Raw genomic sequence first — 16,442 nt, 5'->3', positions numbered from 1 at the left:
GTCACTGTCACCAAGGCTGGCTTAGCTGAAAATAGCCAAGATGATAAAAAGGACTTTTTTGTTACAACATTTACACAGAAAACCTTCAGTAAGACACTGAGGCCATACAGTATCAATATGCTCATCAAGTATCTGACTTCTCTACCAAAAGGACTGACTGGAGGCTGGAGCAACACATGAACAGAGCTTTCCAGTGAACAGAAAATGAGGACGCAGGAAACTTGTCTCTACTCCCTCCCGACAGATAACACTGTCAGAACTTACTTTTTTCCACCAATGCCTTATTCCTTAGAGGAAAGCATACCTTTTATTGAATTTCAGGAGCTAATTTTCAAAACTAGGTGAGCTGTCTCTCAACACATAGAAGAACACAAATGTAAATGCCAGAGGGGTAAGAGGGAAGAAATCACACAGGCAGGTGCCAACTAGAGCCCTGTGTCCTCGCATGGGGGAGAGCCACCTGCTTGGAAAGTGGCAGCTACGGGCCTTGTTTTACCAGATTTTCTTCTTTTTCAAGAGTAGGTAGAAATCTGGGATTTTACATGAAAAACTCAAACTTTTAAGCATAAAGCAGCTCATTCATATTTTTCAAACATCCTAAAGGCCAAACAGTGGACTCATTAGAAAAGGCCCTGATGCTAGGAAAGATTGAGGGCAGCAGGAGAAGGGGGCAACAGAAGATGAGATGGCTGGATGGTATCACTGACTCAATGCACATAGGTTTGAGCAAACTCTGGGAGACAGTGAAGGACAGGGAAGCCTGGAGTGCTGCAGTCCATGGGGTTGCAAAGAGTCAGATATGACTTACTGACTGAACAATAACGAAAGGCCAAATGAGGTATGTCTTTGGGCTGCCCAAGGGCTACCAGTGTGTCTCCTGAGTGATGTAATTACCTTAAAGGATTCAAAAATGTCAATAAATCCTCTGTTTAGGAAAACTGATCACGCAGAATCAATTTATAAAACTGCTGACCTGAAAAAAAAAAAAAAGATCTATCCTTTGCTTGTTTGTTGCCATGTCTTTGAATATATCGGCCCTGAGAGTGTATCCTGAAAGCCGGGATGCAGGTTGCGGCCCCTCCCACAAAAGCTCCACACAGGTGCTGTCTTCATTCTGCTAGGCTCTGAGAGCTCTGCCTCCAGCATGCGTGAGGTCCCAGATCTTTCTGCTGAGGACAGTCAGAGAAAAAAATGGAGAAAAGCAAAGCTAAAGGCAGAAGAGCACCAGGAACTGCAGTCCTGATAAACTCTGTTTAGTTGTGATAGCTTGTTTTTTGTTTTTTTTTTTCTTTTCAGGGGGTGAAGGGGAGACAGGAAGGCAGAGAGGGGGTGGGAATGTGACAGAGAGTGACTGAGCGCATTTGGCTGACGCAAGTCTATCCTGCCCTGAGACAGAGCTTGAGAAACACCTGCTTAGGTGGGGGGAGGTGAGTAAAAACCCAAAGCATCTTTCTCCTGAGCCCCTATCCTTGTCATCACAGTGAGATAACTCTCCTGTCATTAACTTGTCAAAGGCATGAGACACTTGAAGGAGAAAGCCGCTTAACTGTAAGACAGCAAAACAAATGTGCAAGCAGGTGGCTGAGTCTGCAGGAGAGGAGATGTCTGGATGGTCACCCCACGCAAGGGAAACTCGATGCAAAGCAGACAGTGTCCTACTGCTGGGTCCCATCCTCCCAATGTCCTTTTTCTTACTGTTTTCTATTAGGGAAGATAAAAATCATTAGGAAAAAAAAACAACCCTCTGATCATCATCCACTTTCCTAATTCCACTTCTCGCTAGTACCCCCTACTCACAAGATCTCAGTTCCGCAAGCTCAGCCCTCTGGAGAAGGCTCCCCAGGAACAGAAACTGCAGCTAGGTAGACTCTCCTGTATTAGTAGAGTCAAGTGCAGGGATTTAAGTAGAACGAGATGTACCCATGGAAAACCTCAGCCTGGCTGAACTGGGAGGGGGCAAGCAGTGAGGAGAGGAAAACACAGACTTCTCAACACTGAGAGCTTAGAGGTCATCTTCCAAAAGCTGACTGAAAGTTATTTCCACACTTGAATTCTATACTCAAACCCTAACTGAGAGAATAAAATACATTTTAGAAAGACATACCAGATCTCAGAAGATCCTTCCTTGCGACCATTCTTTGGAGGCTCTTAGAGGATGCTGTCTATTGCTGTTGTTTAGTCACTAAGTCGTGTCTGACCCTTTGGCACCCTATGGATTGCAGCCCGTCAGGCTCGTCTGTCTATGGGACTCTCCAGGCAAGAATACTGGAGTGGGTTGCCATTCCCTTCTACAGGGGAATCTTCCCCTCCCAGGGATCAAACCAATGTCTCCTGCATTAGCAGATGGAATTTACCCTCTGATCTCTTTCCAGGTCACACTAAGATGGATTCCGTTCTCCTAGCTGCCCGGACCCCTTCATGACACTATTTGTGCGTTTCCCCTTCTGCCTGGTGTTCCCTCTGTACTCCTCTCTGACACCCTCCGCTCAGCTCACCTGGGAGCCCACTGGTGAGCAGCAGGATGAGCTCACCATCACCTCTGTGACCGCTCCTGGGATTCCCTGAAGGCCTGCTGCTCCTTCTTCTGCTTCCATGACACCGTGATTCCATCTCTACGACAGGGGCTGCACAAACTCTGGCCTGTGGGCCAGACAGGACCCACCTCCGCTTTTAGAAATAAAGTTTCACTAGACAGAGCCAAGCCCATTTGTGTACACAGCGCCCATCACATCACATCGCTGCACTGGGACTGAACGGCCCCCACACAGACTGCATGGCCAAGCCTAAAATAATGACCACCTGGCCCCTTCTAGAAAATCTGCTGACCCCTTCCCCATTCCGTAATTCTTCCCACAGACTACAAGCTCCTTGAGAGAAAACACTGTCTCTCTTCACTGTAAGCCACGGCCCCTTACCCCCGCCTTGGCCGAGCACAGTGCCTGGCACTGAGCAGACACTCAAAATTCCAGCCGGCCGATCGGTGAAGGAACACCAAGGGGTGCGTGAACACGTATATGTCTGCACACTATGCTCTGGCTGCTGGCTCCATACTAACTCACGTACTACCAACACTGGGAACATAAGCTGGAGCTGTAGTTCCCACACCAGGCACTCAGGTGCCCCAAGAACTCGGGTACGACGTTACAGTTTAACTTTTTGGAGGTAACAAAGTGACATCTGTCCAACACTGTGAGGACCTTCAGTTCAGTGTATTTCGGTCTGAACACTAGGTCATGCCACAGTCTTCTCAGTGGCGTCCTGTCTTTGTAGAGCCAGAGGCAAGGCTTGTTGGATGCTGTGAGGAAGCTTAAGCACCACCCAAAGATCAGTGGAGAGGCGTGGAGACGAGGCTGGCAGCGCCCAATCTATTCCCAAACTTTGAGAAGTTATGGAATACACAGCAGATTCGTACACATGACTTTTAAAGAATAAAGATCTTATTTCTTTTAGGTTAATATGCATTATTTTTTCAAGCTGCTACTTAAAGTGTCAGGTCATACATACTTACTAAGTTGTCAGGACCTAACAAATTCATAAAAAGAACTGCAAGGTATTTCTTTTGACCTGGGGCACTATAAAAACATCACTGTAACACTGAGGACACTATGGACCAAGAAAACTTGGAATCTGCATTAGAGGACAGCTGAAGTGCTCAGGAAAGTCCAGTATCTGATTTTAGCTGGCCTTCTGTGTGTGGGAGAGTAATGCTGAAATTCAAGCTTTGCTATGGTGTATAAGAATCTAGCTGCTGTTTTTCTGAATTTCCTAGGAATTTTTTAATACACTCTCATCCTGATGTTTCATTTCTGCAGATCCTGACATTCCTGTCACTTCTGGTCATCTTCATTCCAGCAAGAACTTCCCTGTTAATTCAACAGCCTGTTCCTTATCAACTTCAGCACAATAAATTTGAGCACATCATTCCAGTGCCTAAAATGCTTTGAAGGTTCCCAGTGCTCCAGCATCAGGCAGGGCCTTGTTCTGCCTGGCAGAATGAACCTCCACCCTTCCACAGGCCTCAGGTCTCCTCCCAAACCGTGACTCTAGGGAATGGCCCCTTCCACCCACCGACAGTCTCCACACCCCAACGCTTCCCAAGCTTCAGAGGCCCCTGGAAGCTCCACCCCACTGAAGAGAGACATGCATCCACTCAAATCTCACCTCAGCTCAGCCGTAACAGGAGTGACTTCAACAGCCTTCAAGAAATGTCAACGAGCATCTATCAGACAAATAAACTTGTTCTTCCCTGAAACACTCTACTACCACAGTAAAGAAACAACCTGAAGCACATTCCTTCCTGTTCAAAAACATGTCAAGAGATCTTCAACATGCAAGAAAGCATGATACAAGCTCACCTTCAGGAAGAACCAGGAGCAGCTCCATTCCCCAGTCCATGCTTGCCCACACTCTTGCTGTATCAAGGGTATCTTGATACCCTTGCTGTATCACTCTCTTCTTTTTTAAAAAATTTTAATCTCTTCCAACTGTTAGCCAAAAATTTTATTTCCTTGCTTATGTAATCAAAATACATTTTCGTATGTTTTCTGGTGATGTACAATGCTTTATTTGCAAACTGCTTGTTCTATCTTTTGCCTCTCTTTCTAATTAGGCATTATTCCTTACTGCTCAGTTAGAAAGAAATATCACAATATGCACATTAACTCTGTTATATACATTGCAAATATATATCCCAGTTTGCTTTCTTACTTTCCAGTGAAGTTTCTGTTTGACTTTCAGACTTCTCAATTCTGTTCTTTATCGTTTTTGACTGTAAACTTCTTTCTCATGCAAAGATTCTATAACTCGTCACCTTTGAGAAATCTGTGAAATGTCTAATCTTTGTCACTGTCTTCAAGTACAATTAAGACTTTTAACATTTTAGACTTGAATCCATATGAAATTAACTGTGGTGAACAGTAAGGGCCAGGGACCCAGCTCTCCCCTCTCCCCATCAAGGTTACTACTTGTCCCAATGCTGGTTATTAAATAACACAATCCTTCCTCCACTGACTTGGGATGCAATTAGGACTCCATTCCTTCTCACTTTCCTTCGTGGAACTCCTTTAACCCACTGTTCCTTCATCACACATTCTTTCACTGAACAGCATACTCTATTCTTGTGGCTTTAACCATCACTCATAACTAATGTGCTAATGGTAAAGAACCCACCTGCCAGTGCAGGAGACGTGAGAGATGTGGGTTCTATTCCTGGGTCAGGAAGTTCCCCTGAAGGAGGGCATAACAACCCACTCCAGTGTTCTTGCCTGGGAAATGCCATGGACAGAAGGAGCCTGGCGGGCAGCAGAGGTGGACGCAACCTGGCATGGCATGGCGTAACTAATGACTTTTAAATATGCATTTCCAGAATTGTTATCTTCCCAGTTACAGATTAAGCATCGACTGGACAACTTCTATCTACAGAAACCCATGCAAATGAGGTCTTTGAGGAATGACAAAATATTTTGATGCTACATACCCACTTAGATATTTCACAGATTCCTCAAAAACTCCACATGTGCAGAATTAAACTCACTTCCCCTTCCAAACCTACCCCCTGCCAAGCCCTATTCCCATGCACAGCACCAGCCTCTCCTGGGTCATGCTCAACTTCTCCCCACTCCTTCCACCTATTCACCAGTTTTACCTCCCAAACATGCCTTGACTCTTTGCCCTAGAACCTACCCCTACTTCCACCCCCACTGCTCTGGTATACCCTCATCAGAATCTCTGCCAAAGGTCACCCACATCACTACCTGACTAATCCCATGGTCTTGGGCAGGGGCTTCCCACACTCCATCTTCCACAGTGACTCACCTAGCTCTGAACAGCATGACCATCTAAGTTTCATCATTCATCCACACTTTAGGCTGAATGCCTGGAGGCTGTCACATCTACCGCCCTTCTACTCCTGTCCCTGGGGTGTCTCTGCCTCCTGGCTCTTTCTAAGAACGGCAAGCCCAGATACTGCGGTCTCCTGATGTTCCTGCTGCATTGATGCTGCATTTCCACTTTGGTCATTTATCACATCGTACAGGTATCTCAAAGATTATTCTTGCCCCTCTTCCCACCCCCATTAAAAGTTACCTAAGAGCAGAGATTCCTCTTAACAACACTCCTGCATCTAAGAGAGCTTTATATGCAATACACGTTTATTGAGCGAACTGAATAAATCCACCCAAATGGCATCCTGGGTAAAGACTTACAATATTTTGATGATACCCAATTATTTCTTTACATTCTGAAAAGAAAGCTGAATGCTATGCTTTTGAATGCATCTATCTGCTATAGATACATTTATGAATTAAAAAAACCAATATTGGCTCACACTGCTGGAGGAGTTTTTAAAAAACAGATGAAATAAAACTATCCTTAAGGCTCTTTCTAAACTCTAAAAGGAAAAAAGTTGATAATTATATCATACTTTTGAGCTGGTGAAATGGTGGGTTTAGCTGAGTCAACCTTAGTATGTAATTCATAACTACTATTTTTCAGATATCATGCATTGTTTATGTATTATTTATAATAGGCAAGGCACTGTTTTAAGTTCTTCAAATCCAAAAGTGGATTTAATCCCATTAACAACATTATGGAGGTCGTATCATGACTGTCCTTTATATAACAAGAAAAATGAGGCACAGAGAGGTTTCTGACATTTGCTTGAGGTCACATAGCTAGTCAGGAGGAGAACTTAGATTTAGATCCAGGTCTGCTTACAAATGGAGAAGGTGATGGCACCCCACCCCAGCACTCTTGCCTGGAAAATCCCATCGACGGAGGAGCCTGGTGGGCTGCAGTCCATGGGGTCGCGAAGAGTCGAACACGACTGAGCGACTTCCCTTTCACTTTTCACTTTCCCACATTGGAGGAGGCAGTGGCAACCCACTCCAGTATTCTTGCCTGGAGAATCCCAGGGAGAGGGAAGCCTGGTGGGCTGCCGTCTATGGGATCGCACAGAGTCGGACACGACTGAAGCGACTTAGCAGCAGCAGCAGCAGCAGCTGATTACAAATCTCATGTCTAGACCATTCCACTAACCGTGGAGCAGAATTCACTGAAGTGGGGCAGTGGGTCCAGGGCTCCAGTCCCCATTCCACTCACTAGGCAGCAGGCATGGGGCCTTGGACAAAGCCCCTCCTATCTCTAAAATCACACAGCTACGACCCAGGGCCCTACAGCCGTTTTCCTCATGGGATACCTTCCCTGTCACGTCTGTGAACTGGGAGATCTAGAATGTGAACAGCAATGCTGCCCCCCAACCCTGGTCAGCTGAGCGCTGTTCCTGGTGGAAACACCCCTCACTCTACCAAGCCCTTCCAACCATCACAGCAGGCCAAGGGTCAGGCAGTCAATGTCAGGGGGCAACACAGCAAACAGCTACCATCCTACTATTCTCCTTCCGGCTCAAAGTACATTTCCAATTGGTCAGCTATGACTCAGCAGGTGCTGAGACATACCACAAGGGCCAGGCTGATGAAGGGGGCGACACTGGCCCCAGGAGTGCAGTGAGGATGGGAAAGCTGTGGTGGGCAGCCCCCAGTTAGCACCTTACTTCCATATTACCACCAGGCAGGAGAGTCTGGCAGAGTCACAGATCTTCAAGGTTTTCACAAAGAGGCAGAAAGCAGGGGTTTTGGTGTCCCCCCCCCCCCCCCGCCTTTAATGTGAAATCTTTATTTTTAAATGTTGGCAACTAATTCCTTCTTCAAAAATCAGTAGGTAAGCCAAACAAAACACATTTGCAGGCCAACTACAATTCTTAAGGCACCATTTAGCAACCTGTTTCAGAATGCATCAGCATGAAAAAAATTCTTGTCTTGCTGTGGAATAACCCTAAAATATAAACTGAAGACATATATTTCAGGGCACAGATATTGACCAAAATGTGCCTACATGTTTTCTTAATATTCTTCAGAGTTGGAATTTGAAGATTCCCTTCTCCAAAAGAATTCAAATACCTTTTCAATTGGTTGTATTCTTTAATTCCAGATCTTAATAGCCTAGGCATCATTTTAGAATATGAATGCTTATCAAAAAAAACAAATGAAAGCTGAAATAAAACCTTGAGCATCTGACCAGGGTTATAAGGTCTTCTAAGTATGAGGAAGCACAGCACTTACCTAACGTTATACTTGAGTCTTCTGCATAAGGTGGGACAGAGGATGACAAAACAGAACCTGAAATAATTGGCATTTGTCGAAACTATCCTGGAAAGGGGCATTCAATCAGGACAGCAGATACTATCGACCAGAGACACCTGAGCCTGACATTGATCCTGGATAAGGTTACAGAACGCATTAGGCAAGGAACCCTAATTCAACGTAACCCAGCCCCACCTAACCCCTCACTTGACGAGGCCAATGAGTTGGAAAAGCCAGTGTCAGAATCAGACACGAAGGGTCTGGCTCTGAAAAGACCTTTCCTGATATCTGAAAGGGGTTTATAAGCAAGATGGAGGGATACCGGTTGTATAAAAAGAGGGACGAGGGCTCTTTCCCAAAGTGATCAATCCTACCCAAGGGGTGCTAATTAATCTGTGATGCCAAGCTAGATGAAGATTATGGAAAGATGTGGCAGAGTTCTGTTTTCCTTGACATTTTCATTAATGAAATGGAAGATGATACAGGAATCATATTCATCAAATTTGTGGACCAAAAGATGGGCAAAATAACAAATATACTGGATGTAATAATGAAGATTCGTATAATTAATTTAACAAACTAATTCAATACGATAAATTTAGCATTAATAATTTCAGGGTCTCAAATAAAATGATGGCGATGATAACAATAACACATAAAAAATTGTACAGTTTAGAGGAGATGTGACTTAACAGCAACGTGTGGGGGGAAAAAAAAACCCACTGGTTGATGAAGTGGGCCAATAACGTAATAAAACCGCCAAAATAACAAGAAGAGGGACAACTCTACCGCCTACTTATTTTATCATACTGTCTGAAATCTTGTCCTCTTGTGGTATTAAAATTGAGGGATTCATTTTTAGTCTAAAAAATTAGTAGATAACCTAACATTAAATTATTATTAATATAAAAATCATAAGCTATTACACTGTTACCTTTATTACTGTCCAAACTATTATAAATTCTTACTTCAATATAAACCATACTCAAGTATTTGTATCTTTTCTCTCCACTGGTGCAATCTACTCCCTATTTTTTCCCCAGCCTTACTGGGATATAATTTGACAAGCAAAACTGTCTGGATGTGAAGTACACAACGTGATGATTCGATATGTACATGTGTGCAATGTGAAATGATTACCACGACCAAGCTCACGTCACCTCACAGCAGTCTTCTCTTCTGGGTGTGGTAAAAACGCTTAGGCTTTACTCTCACAACACATTTCAGGTATACGACACTGTACAGTGGTATTAACTAGCAATTCCCAGACTTCATCTTATAACTGAAAGCTTCTGCCTTCTGACCAACACCTTCAGCTTAAGTGGCGACCTCCTCACTTCCACTTCACCTACTCCGTTTTATAACCACCCACACTGAGGATCACTTGAGCTTTTAAACGTGTAAGGGTAAGGCATCAGCAGATCTGAGAGCTTTAAACACACTGAATGCCTTCACTGACTAGCAAACTTGGAGAGAGTGAAGGACAGGGAAAGCTGGTGTGCTGCACTCCCCGGGGTCGCGAAGAGTCAGACACGACTTAGTCACTGAATAGAAGCTTATGTTTTAAGAAAAGGGTGTGATGGATCGAGCATGGGAAGAAGAGAGTCATTACTGCTGCACATGTCATTATTAGGAAACACTGCCCCAACATTATTAGGAAAATAAAGACAAATTTTTAGGGCCAGGCCTGGCTGGGGCTCTGTTGGGGCACCTCCCCTTTGGTCTACACTCCTGCCAGGTTGCTGGATTCCTGGATTCCAGGTTGTTGGATTCCCAGGCCTCCCTGACACAACCTGGAGTTACCCTCTGAACCATTGGTCTCACATGCCTGAAATTTCCCCTGGCTCTCCCTGGCCTATGGAGAAGGTGCCAGCTGTCATCACAGCAGGAGGCTCTCTGCTGTTCCAAGCTAACTTCAGGCCTTTGCCCGCACTGGCCCTGTATTCAAGTTCCAACAAAAGCACCAGGCTCTGCTGTCCTGTGTGTCATTGAACACCTTACCCTCTACCCAGAATGTCTTTCCCACTCCACTCGTTCTTATCCACTTAACGAACACCAACTTGTCCTTCAAAACTCAGCTCACACTACTCCTGATCCAACCCTCCTCAGTGTCTTTCCTTATGGATTCCCCAAACTGAGACAAATTTCAGTCGCCAAGCATCCAGTGTTGTCTACCATGCAGCAGAATTAAGAAGAAAGTAAATATATCAAATATTTCTTATGGCTTTTTTCAAAAGCATAAAGACAAAAGGCACATCACACCCACTTAGCAACATCTGTGACCTCTTTTGTCGCTGTAAGCATTAGAGTATGATCCCAGCAATGCAGCCCATGGAATGCATGAGTACAGCAATCACAATTTTGACGATTTGTGAATTGAAAAGTTCCAAAACACAGTTGTCTGTAATTTCATTGAAGCTGGCATTTGAGAAAACAGTGAGTTGGATAAACTCTACACCCAGCCAACAGAGCCAACAGTCTAATGTCTACAGGTCAACACAGCTTTGTTGCCCTCCATTTACTATTCCATACTCAGTGTATCTCAAGACAGGGAAAGAGTATTTGTGACCAGGGAACCCCCCACCCGAATAGAAACAAGAAGGCCAATTGCTGGTTCCAGCAGAGGCCAGGGGAGCAGAGTGGACCATGGAAAGCAGAGGTATAGATCAGAAAAAATGTGAGATAAAGAAGGAATAAAACGTTGGCTTTGCGAGTGGCTCCAATCTGTGACATGACTTCTACATGCATTTTCCACAGGAATAAGAAAAAAATGATTTATGATACCATTTTATCTAATTAGGCTATATGAGAAAAATAACATGCGAGGTCAATATCTGTCATAAAGGTCCTGAGACGTTTTTCATGAACACTGAGGGTTTATTTTATATCAAAATATTTACAGCTGCTGCCAACTTTAAAAGAACTGTCTCGACTCAAAAAATAAATTACAGAATTAATGTATTTTGATATGACTGTCAAATGGAAACCTCACTTTAAACTGCAGGTTTTACTGCCTCATCCTCAGTGAGACCATGTGCTAGAATTTTTCAAATGCTATATCCATGGATATCCATCCATCCTAAATTCATGAATAGGAACCTATTTCAGTAATTTTACATAAAATAATCTCAAGAAGGCATGTCCTTCACAGAAGATACATAGTAGCAATTTTAAGACTGTTAGCCCAGGATATTCTAACAGATGTGTAACACAGTTCAGTTCAGTTCAGTCGCTCAGTCGTGTCCGACTCTTTGCGACCCCATGAATCACAGCATGCCAGGCCTCCCTGTCCATCACCATCTCCCAGAGTTCACTCAGACTCACGTCCATTGAGTCAGTGATGCCATCCACCCATCTCATCCTGTCGTCCCCTTCTCCTCCTGCCCCCAATACCTCCCAGCATCAGGGTCTTTTCCAATGAGTCAACTCTTCACATGAGGTGGCCAAAGTACTGAAGTTTCAGCTTTAGCATCATTCCTTCCAAAGAAATCCCAGGGTTGATCTTCTTCAGAATGGACTGGTTAGATCTCCTGGCAGTCCAAGGGACTCTCAAGAGTCTTCTCCAACACCACAGTTCAAAAGCATCAATTCTTTGGCACTCAGCCTTCTTCACACAAGTCATCACTAAATCATCAGAGAATGTCAAGGTGAAATAACCTAGTCAGCACCTCTTGTACTTCGTGGATCAAGCAGGAGGCAATGGCTGTGTTCACTGAAAAGTAACATCACAACATAGTTTCTTTCAAAATTGCAGGAGAGGAAATGAGGCCCACTTGACTGTCAGCCGTGGTAACACAGGTTTACTGAGTAGCTATGCCTCCTCGCCTTGGACTGCCCTGGTCACCTGCCACGGCATTCAAGTAGTGAGGGTGTGTCTTCCCTGGGCACTGCTGCTATTTGATGCCTACCCACTGACTGGGGGGAAAAAAGCCCTCAACAGTTGTTGAATGAATGAATCACATTTCATTTTAACAACTCTATGAGCACAAAAGATTGGACCCTGACATTCAAGAACTTATCATACAGGATTGTTAAAGTCGATAACAAAAGGGGAAAAAAAAACTTTTGACTCAAAATCTCTTGGCAATGGAAAGCATTGCAGTTTTAAAGTAAATAATAACAAAGTACTTCCCAGTGACCAGAAGTAATGAAATATTTCATCAGAATGCCTTAAAATGCTTCTTACAAGAGTTGATATAAGTTATTCTGCTTAGAAATCTATCTTAGTAGGAATACTGGCCTTAATCATAACAGAATTGTGAAGGCAAGGTAGCATTTATCTAACACATACTAGCTGTGGGCACCATGAGCTGGATATTATTATTCCCTTTTACAGGTAAGAAATCAGACACAGAAAGTGCTCAAGTTCATACAACCAGTAGATCAAAAAGGGAATCTGTTCTCATTCCCTTCACTATAAAATATGCTTTAAATGTTGGAAATCCAGGAAACCAAAAATGGTTGTTGTTTAGTCGTTAAGTCTTATCTGACTCTTTGGCGACCCCTATGGACTGTAGCCCTCTAGACTCTAAAAATAGGAGTCACCTGTACTTTCAACACAAACACATAGCATTTGGTGTATAGTCTTCCTGGCATTTTCCTACATAACAGGTAGAAAACTGAGGCTCTGACTCGCTTGCTTGAGCTCTCTCTCTGCCTCTTTCTCCAACACCAAAAAAAAACCACTCTTAGATCAAGTTATACATACTGTTTTGCAATTTGCTTTTTCAGTTTACAAACTCAGAATATCTTTCTATATCAATAAATACTTCCCTACCTCAGTGTCAATGAAGAAAGGGTTTTCCATTACACGTGTATGCCACAATTTATGTAATCAATATCTCTATTATTGAGCATTTGTTTCTAATTTATAACTATCATAAATGAAGCTGCAAAAGTCATTTTTGCAAATTAGAGGTTGGGTTTTTTGGTATACTTTTCATGGAGGTCACCAGAATTTGGAGATGAGGTTTTTCCTAATTTGGGAGAGGACTCCCCCGCCCAATTCTGAGATACCCCACTACGTGGGCTTCCCATCAAGGGAAGAATCACTGTGCCAGGAGAAAGCGACTGACAGGAACATGGGGCCCACATGCCTATGTAGGCGAGAACCACTGCTATAGATTGGTCTCCATACACAGGCTTTATTTTTTTTTCCCCTTAGTTTAAATTCCTAGTGGTGGAAATGCCTGACTAAGGGACATGGCACATTTTTGAGGCTTTCGATGAGTAATGCAAAATTACCCTCCTGGAAAGTTGTAACAATTGAATATACCCACCAGCAGCATTCGAAAGTGACAATCCCCCAAACCTAATAGTTAGCAAGGTTTGTTTTTGAACAGTCAAATCCCTATACAGCTCTAAGTTTTAAAAACAGTGAAACTACTGATAAAACATATCGAGAAAAATAGCAAACAACGTGGACAATAAATGTTGGATTTTACATTACACATGTTTTCAAATACAAAATATAAAACTCTGACAGCAGATCCCAGCAGAATGAACAGAATCAATGTTAAAAAAAAAAAAAATCTAGTGACACTGGGCTCTGAAAAATCCCAAGCTAGTAGGACTCCACATCTTTGTTTGCCCACCTGGTTAACATCAGGCTTCACTGTTGGGCTCTAATAGTAACATGCTCTATTGTTTACAAAAAAAGAAACTCACAATTATTGTATATTCTCCCAAATTTTATAAGTACCATCTTATAGTTAAGGTGCAATCTTAAGTTCTCAAAACTCTTGTATATTCACTGAGTCAATAAATATCTGAATGTCTACTGTGGGCTGGGCACTGTTCTGTGGAGACACAGCAGTGAATCCCACGGATCCCCTGCTGTTCCAGAGTGGAGTGCAGAGCCCTGCAGTTAGGAATTAGCAAATCATAGTTACAATGCCAGTCTGGAACTACTGGATTCTTAGGCAAATGAAAACACCTCTGGGGCTTGGTTTCTTTAGCAGTAAACTTACAGTTGACCAGAAGATCCAAGGCCCTTTCTGGCTCTTAAATTCTATACCTTCTTTGGTTTTGTTTGAATGCTTAAGCTCCTATTGCTGTCAGTACTTTGGATTTTAAGCCATATATAGGACTACATATAGTCCTTCCTTAGAAATCAGAACCAGACTGTCAGTCCCTTCCTCCCAAATTTTACATGTACAGTAAAACTCTGGTGATCCAGGTAACTTCAAGGGATAATACAGGATCAGGTTTCACTCAGATGAAGATTTATGCTCCCAATTTAACTGTTTCTCTGAAAAGGATCCTAAATGTTCTTGTGTCCTTCGCTTTTGCACTGCACTATAAATACCACAGCATGAAACATGAAACAGGAGCCAGAGGTGTGGCGGCTGGTCTCCAAGCCTGTGGCTGGGAAGGCCGGCACCCAGCTTTAAGGTGGTGTGCTGGCAGCTGCAGCACTGGGGTTGTGGTGGTGGAGTCTCATCTCGCTCCAGCTTACTCTCACCCCCAAGTCACAGGCACGTTCCGTCTACAGAATGTCTACAGCTCACTGCCCCCCCAGCATTTCTAACAGGAGAAATGGGGGCATGCCGTCTGCCACCACTTGTTACTTTCCACCACATGTTCCCACCACCACCATTTCAACTGCCCTCCAATCCAGGGTCTCCTTGGAGAAGCCTGCTTCTGCGGGCTGTGAGAGGAAGGCAAGGGGCCTCAGTATCCCAAGTCACCCTTAGAGAAGAACCACACACTTTCTACAAGCATTAGCACCTTTCTGGGGTCTTGCAGGATACTACCACTTAATAAGACAGGTGCAGATTCTCAGCTTTGGGTGTGTGACTCCAAGTCTTCCTCTGTACCTGCCCTACAAACCAGAAGGATGTGTAGAGGCAAGGTTTTCTCACATTTCTGCAAAAGTATGGGAAAAACTCACCTACTAAAAGGTTTTCTTCAACTTCCAACATAAAAGCATAAGACAGTAACTGGTATATACAACCTCTGCCCACAGAAGCAAACAGGAGCAGCCAGGACGGGTAAGCATGTATGTGTTGTCAACTGTAGACAGTGTAAAGTCAACCTGAAGTCCTGCATCTCTACAGTTCACCAAGGAAATGTAAAGGTAGTAGCACCTGCACTTTGACTCAAGCACCTAGGCCGGTACATGTTCCAGTGACCTACAAAACAGATGCTTACGGGCGTCTGCTAGTTTGCTTGAAGGGTTTTTGCTGCAAGGAGACTGACAAAAGACAAAAGGAACTTGATTTAAGATTTCAAAGTCACAGAATCCATCCTTCACATAGCTTGTGCACAGAGCTTATGCGACAATGCTGGAAGATATAATTATCTTACATGGGAGCAGCTTATTGGGTTCAGGTATCAACCAATTCAAACAGGAAATAAAAATATCAAATCCCCTCATTCTGCAAGATCACAGCTCCTGATGTTGGACAGGACCTCAAAAGTCACAGTTAAGAAAAAGACAACAGATTCTAATTAGGCATCTACAACAATTGCTTGGCACAACACTCAATTCCCAAGATTTCAATTAATCTAAAGGAACATATATTTAGAATGACACACAGATTAGAAGTTGGGAAGAGGAAATACCACAGTTCCTGATACTCCCTAAAATAGAACAGGCACACATTCTTCCTGTGAGAATAAAAGTACCTGCAGAAAGTACATATATTTTATGGGCTCATTAGTCTGTAATCTGCCTCCAAAGAATTCAAACATTCACTATACTAAAAAAGGCCTCTCTGAAATTTTTACACTTAAGCAAAGGGCTAATACACTGAAATCAAAGATGGAACTTCTGACTGAATTACTCAGAAATCACTATAATGTCCTGGAAAATACACACATTTTTAAGGCTTCATAGTTTAATTTCAGAAACAGAAACAAAATGCAACTCACGTAAAGCAACAATCTGAGAAGATGCTTTAACAGTGGGATGGATCTGGTAATGCCAAGGGCCACAGCCAAGATGCAGAAGACTCAGCTTAAATACTCCTAAATCTAAGTATTTTGAGTAAAACCAGACAAGATTATTTCTTAAACTCTCTAATTATTAGTTAATTCTCTAAATATTCACAGCACATTATGACCCAGGCTAAGCAATGAAGAAGCAGCAGGTCCACAACTGCTCTCCTGGAGCGTCCAGCAGGTGGAGGAACCCCGCCATCCAAGGTCTGTCTCCCACGCCATTGAACCTTCCTTGCCATTTGCAAATGCCCAGGACACCCATCGCAGCGCCTGCTCTCTCCCACCAGCCACTTTTCGATAAGAAACTCCAGCCACACTGGCAGCCGTCTGTTCCTCTGGTGTGCGAGGCTCAGTCCCACC

General features: G+C 43.5%; 1 protein-coding gene across 1 annotated transcript in view; it reads right to left on the bottom strand.

Moving 5' to 3' along the window:
* Window positions 1-16,035, bottom strand: part of LIFR (LIF receptor subunit alpha) — a 69,822-nt gene extending 53,787 nt beyond the window's left edge. Inside the window, exon 1 of the mRNA XM_068990485.1 lies at window positions 16,014-16,035. The gene's annotated coding sequence lies outside the window, so the exon portion shown is untranslated. The remainder of the gene's footprint in view (window positions 1-16,013) is intronic.
* Window positions 16,036-16,442: the final 407 nt, after the last annotated feature.

Source organism: Capricornis sumatraensis, chromosome 18 (assembly GCF_032405125.1).
Source record: "Capricornis sumatraensis isolate serow.1 chromosome 18, serow.2, whole genome shotgun sequence".
Lineage (NCBI taxonomy): Eukaryota > Metazoa > Chordata > Mammalia > Artiodactyla > Bovidae > Capricornis > Capricornis sumatraensis.
This window is presented reverse-complemented; position numbering and strand designations above follow the sequence as displayed.